The sequence below is a fragment of the Gopherus flavomarginatus genome, chromosome 19 (genome assembly GCF_025201925.1).
Source record: "Gopherus flavomarginatus isolate rGopFla2 chromosome 19, rGopFla2.mat.asm, whole genome shotgun sequence".
Classification (NCBI taxonomy): domain Eukaryota; kingdom Metazoa; phylum Chordata; order Testudines; family Testudinidae; genus Gopherus; species Gopherus flavomarginatus.
In genome coordinates this window covers 15,468,579-15,474,578 of record NC_066635.1, presented here as the reverse complement: position 1 = coordinate 15,474,578, position 6,000 = coordinate 15,468,579, and the positions used below count along the sequence as shown (strand labels likewise).

Here is a 6,000-nt window from a genome sequence, read left to right as displayed (position 1 = left end):
AGATATTGCTCCATGTCTGCTAAGACTCAGAGTTTGCAGTGTGACTTTTTTTTTCATTGGCCATGAAAAAAGGTTGGGAAATTTCCCCCCAAAACAAGTTCTCTTGGTTGGCTAGTTTTTGGAATATCATGCACCTGTATCTTAGAGAGAACTGCTTGGGAAGGAGAAGGAGGAAGGTATGTTTTGAGTGGAAGATACCATGTTCAAGATTTCCCTGAAAAAATATTGTTTTCTTTGCATGGTGCTCAGATACTATGGTAATGGGGTAGTAAAGAGAGAGAAGAAGTGGGAGTACAGATGTAGGGTAAAATTCAGGCTTAATATTAGTAGGTGTAACTTGACTGTAGTCAGTCGTGGAGTTGCATCAGTTTATATCAGGTCTGAACTGGACCCACATAGTCTAGATTTGTGGGCAAATGCTTTCCTTAAAATACAGGATGCCTAGAGTTAAGGCACAGGACTTCACAGATGCTGCCACAATCTACCTGCTATCATGTAGCTGCAGTAGAAATCCTGGATGTAGAAGAGGAATGTCATGTAGCTCAGGCTGAAAATTTAAGTTTAGTTACAGTGAAAATGTTTTACAAAAACAAATATACACTATTTCCATAAATTAAAAACAAATACAAACAAACAATGTCGATATTGTCTTTCTGGATATCAACATTCCCTTCACTGTTTGAAACCCAAACTTTGCAGCATCTTGCTAGCGCATGAGAACATGAAAGTAGAAGTGACTAGAAGCAAAATAAACATTCTTTTTTACACTCTTCTAGCAGTACAAAGGTTCCTTAAAATAGGTATAAATTACGTTTGCACCCACTTCAAGACATTTCTGCAACGCAGTGTAAGGGGACCTTAGCATAAATTAAAATCAAATAAAAAAATGACTGATCTGTTTTCACTGCACAAGATGAGTGAAATACAAAAAGTCAACGGTGTAAATAGTGAAAATTAAATGAAAAATGCATACTGGGAAATTTAGAATAATTAAATTGGTCTAAAAGGAAACTCGTTGTGATATATTATTTTTAACAGACACTGCCCCTTTCAACATTGAAATCAATATACTTTAACATTAAGCCCCAATCCTGCAATTAGATCCACACAGAGCTCCATGGTACTCAATGAGGCTCCACGTGGCAGCAGGAGTACGCCCGAAAGGAGCTATTTGAATGGTTGAACCTTAGTTGTATTTTTTTTTAATTTTGTTTTAGCCTATGAGTGCATTTAGTTTTGAGCAAATGAGTGACTCATAGTAGAGACCTGAGCTAAACACAGCAAAAGCAAGTACTAATTAAACCCAACTTGGCTTTCGCATCTCGAACCGGACCTGTAATATGTGTGCTAGCCTGGCTCTCCTGAATGCAAGAATAGTGAGTTATGCAGAACTGTACAATAATAACAATGTACCTTTCTGATGAACAGAAATAGAGCACAGGATCAGACCCACAAAACTGCTTTCCCTTTAACTTAGGATTTGAACTCGTCTCCTCAATATAAAGCCAGTACTAACCATCATACCATCTAGCTCACTGTTAGTTCTAGTATTCATAGCTGTCATAGTGAATGACTTTACACTTTTGGTACATTGTGGATCTCTAGAATTGCCTTTGGAAATAGTTGTCATATCAGCTGCTCTGGGTATAAAGTACAAGGGGTTTCTGAACTTAAAAGGGACTCTCAGTTTGCAACTACTCAATTAAAAAAAAAGTTAAAAGAAGCTTTGTATTCTACACTTACTCCAAGTGACGCTATTATTTTAGCAGTTTTATAATCACATTTCATTATTTGTTTTTATATTGTTTTCTCTTTCCTACTGCTATGTGAAAGCCCAAAAAAGTGAAAGAGGAAAGTGACTAACTGATGATACACAGGGAAACATGAAATTGACTGTGCACAAAGTGCTATCAAATGCCCAAAGTAAACAAACTGAAAAACCAGAGGTATTTTTTTTCTAATTCCAGTTACTTGTGTCGAAGTCTTATATTGTTACTTGCAATAAAACTGGATAAAAATATTCAAACAGAAGTGTGATTGTGAAAATGGCAGTGTGCCTTTAATCCTCTTAAAATGTATATTTTACAACTAAAAATATAGAAAAATAATATTTATGTATGTACTGGGCACCAATAATTTAGAAAACATTATGGATCAAATTCAGGCCTGGTGTAAAATGGGTGGGACTATGGAGTTATGCCGGTGAACACCAGGGGTGATTTCATCTCTCTATAACATTTCCTGTAATAACAAGATTCTTTCTGCTTTTCAGCTTGATGTATTATAAGCAAGTGGTTGCACTGATTCTGTCTATTACCAGCTCAGCTTTGTCATTTACCCCACACAAGATATGTTTTTAAGCACCTGTGTTAGAGTCTGCTGTCACTGGCACTCAGGCAAGCCAGTGAAGTCAATGGGGATTGCATGGATGTAACTGAGGGCAGAATTTGGCTGTTGGGGTATAAATCTTGAGAAAGAAGTGTTGTAAATGGGCAGAGCAGGGGACTGGGTCTTACCTTTTATGGATTTTATGCCCACTTCTGCTACTTACTTGCAGGAAACTAGTGGACAAGGCACACAAATCTCTCTGTGCCTCAGTTTACCTCCATGAAACATAGCTATCAACACTTACCTACTTCACAGGCATGTAGTGCAACTTAATTAACTAGTTTTTGTGAAGGACTTTGAGATGTTTGGCTGAAAGATGCTATTTAAGTGTCAAGTTTTATTACTGAGAGAGACAAGGTAGGTGAAGTAATATCTTTTATTGAACCAGCTTCTGTTGGTGGAAGGGACAAGCTTTTTAGCGTCACAGAGCTCTTCCTCAGATCTGGAGAAGGTAACCAGAATGGCCAAGCTAAATACAAGATCAGACAGATTGTCTACCAACAGAAGTTGGTTTAATAAAAGATATTACCTCACCTATCCTGTTTTTCTCATATCCTGGGACCCACATGGCTACAATAACACCACAGACAAATATTATTACTCTCTCATATTGCTCTAGGGTGGTATGAGTGTATCTCTGCAGGATGTGCTGAGACTTGCCAAGTCGCTAGAGCTCAAATCAAAAGGAGGTAAGGGTCACGAATGATGTACATGCTTCTTTCAGAGCTAGTGACCTTAGGTCCTGAGGGCAAGTTCATTTGTTAAAATACTGCTGATTCAGCGGCATATTTCGCACAAGCTGGAATTAACATCTCCAATGCATCTCCTTGTGGTGAGACCAAATGTAACACCCACTAGAAAGGAACAGTGATGACTTAGCTCTAGGGATTTTTTCCACACAGCAGCTACCTGCAATGAAAATATTGCCATACCACATTGCAAACTCACATCTAGCTGACTGCTACTACCACTCCTTAGTTTCTTTTAGTACTACTGTTTCCCAGATTTCTTCCCATTTAGTGTATGTGTCAAATTATTTTTCTCCACACATATTAGAAATTTGTTCTATTTAAGACATATTTTCCATGGTGGATTTAATTATATTACCCTCTTCCTATATTGCTACCCTCTTCATGTCCCTTTTTAATATTTGTCTCTTCACAAGTATTTGCAACTCTTCTCAGTTTAGCATCATTTGCAAATATTAACATGATTTTAACTACATATTCCAGATCATTAATTAAAAGGTTAATAAAAAATAACATTGATCCTCAAACTGATCCCTGCAATACCCCCACTGGAACCCTCCCCACAACTTAATACAATGCTATTTATCATTACCTTGTGTTTATTGTCCTTGAACCAGTATTCACTCTACAGGGTTCATATTCAATCCAATTTGAATACATTTTTCTAATAAGATTTTGTGAGTCTGCCTGATTTTTTGTCCCTTGGGAAGTATACATGAGTGCACAAAAATGTGTGACTACTTTATGAGCATATTATTTGACATTCACCATGCAAGGTCCATGACACCACTGCTCTGGCATCTGCACTAGCTGCCTCTTGGATTCAAAGTGAAATATAAGGTATTGATTTTGACCTATAAAGCCCTAAATGATCTAGGATTTTCCTACCTGAGATACTTCTTTTTACGTGCCATAGTGCTGGAGTTGAGATCAGTAGAGGCATCTGAGCTGGAGCCCTCAATACAAAAAGGAGGGAGCTGCTGGTTGGGCATTCTCCAGAGTTCCTCAGCTTTGGAATACATTCCCCTTTTGGGTCCAAAATAGCTCAACTCTGTTGCTCTTCCAGGCTTGCTCCAAAGCCCATTTCTCTGAGTGGACTTCTGGCAGAACTGCGGCTGACTTAATGATAATGCGAGAAATGGAAGGTTCTGATCTGTAATATTCATGCAGTCTAATAATTGTTATGTAGTGACTCATGCTCCAGTTTGACCTTCCTAATTATGTTCATGTTGTATTTATAATTACTGTCAAGGGTACCTAGAGTTTCAGCTAGGCATTCGTTTATGCTGAATTTCAATCCAAATAAGTAAGTAAACATAAACAAATGCATGAGCCTATGGCTAGATGCAAATCTGTTGTTACATGTGCACACAAACTGAGATTTTGCACATCCATCTCTGGCAGTCTACTTGAAAATATGCACTTAACTAGACACTGGAGAGCAGTCACTTTCTGATACGTGGGAGATGGTGCTGAGAGTGGGCATGGCCCGGAAGAGTTGTGTGGAATGTCACAAGATAGGGTTGTCAGTTTGAGAGGACTATCTCTTTTGTGCAGGGGACAGGTGTTCTGTGGGGCTGGGAGTTGGATATGCTGAGAAATGCAGTGTGTGGTGTGGAGATAGAAATGGAGAGTGATATGGAGGTTTGTGGGTCTGCGAATGAAGGTGTTTGGGGCTGGTAGATACTGGAGGATAGGGTGTGTGGGATGCTGGAGGATGGGGTGTGTGGGGCTGGGAATGGATTTGCTGGGGGATGAGTGTGTGGGACTGGTCAATGCTGGAGGATGGGGTGAGTGGGGATGTGCTGCAGTATGGTGTTTGTGGGGCTGGCAGAGAGGACATACTGGGGGAAAGGGTATGGGGGGCTGCTGGAGAATAGGACGTGGGGGTCGACTGTGGGCTGGAAGTGGGGGATGGGGCGTGTGGCAAAGGACATGGGAGAGATAGTGGGACTTGGGCTAGGAGATGCTTGAAGAAGGGGCTGCCCGCGGTGCATGCCGGGAGACGAGGCAGGCGCGGTGCATGCCGGAAGGCGAGCCTCAGCTTTAGCTTCCCAAGATGGTCTCTAGGCTCCTGTCCCCGCCCTCGCTCCTGCACATGCGCAGTGAGTGCGGCGGGCCGAGCTGCTCCCTCCCTCCCTCCTGGCGGCCGGGGCGCTACTGACAGACCGAGGAGCCGGAGCGGCGGCGGCGAGAGCCGGTCGGAGCCTGCCGAGACCCCCCCTCCTCCCCCGCACCCCCACCGGCCCCGGTGGCGCCACCCCACCCCCACCCACTCCACAGGGCTCGGCGTCGGTGAATGGGAGCGACGGGCGGCACCGGCCTCAGGGACCGAGGAGAAGCGGCGGCGGCGGCGCGGGTAAGGCCGTGTCCGGGGGAGAGCCCCTCTCCGCCCCCAGCACCCCCCCCCCATCCGGGAGCGGCGGTGCGAGCCAGGCCCTGCGGTCCGTGCGCCTCTCTCCTCCCCTGCCCCCTCCCTGCTTCTCTCCAGCTCGGCTCTCAAAATGGCTGCCGCGCCCGTTGGTGGTGAGGAGGGAGGGGGGGCAGGGCGAAGTGGGAGGACAAGAGGGGAGCTCCCTCCCCTTCTCCGCAGCACTGGGGGCGCGAGGGGGGTGACCCCCACCTTCACTGGGTTTCACCCGCCCCGCGGTGATTTAACAAGAAAATAGGCCAAGGTGGGGGTGGGCCAAACAAGGGGTGGGGGAGAGACGTGCCCCTTCTGAGTGGGCTCCAGCCCCATCTCTCTGGGGTCTCTTGCCCCCCCCCCCCGCCTCTTCAGGCCTCTACTTTTCCCCTTCCCCTAATGACTTAGCAAGAAACCAGCGAGGAGAAGACGGAGATGATGGGCCAGACAGGAGACTGG

General features: G+C 44.2%; 1 protein-coding gene across 1 annotated transcript in view; it reads left to right on the top strand.

The window, feature by feature from the left end:
* Positions 1-5,280: 5,280 nt before the first annotated feature.
* The window catches only part of PAFAH1B1 (platelet activating factor acetylhydrolase 1b regulatory subunit 1), a 59,892-nt gene continuing 59,172 nt past the window's right edge, over positions 5,281-6,000 (top strand). The window contains exon 1 of the mRNA XM_050929166.1: positions 5,281-5,496. The gene's annotated coding sequence lies outside the window, so the exon portion shown is untranslated. The remainder of the gene's footprint in view (positions 5,497-6,000) is intronic.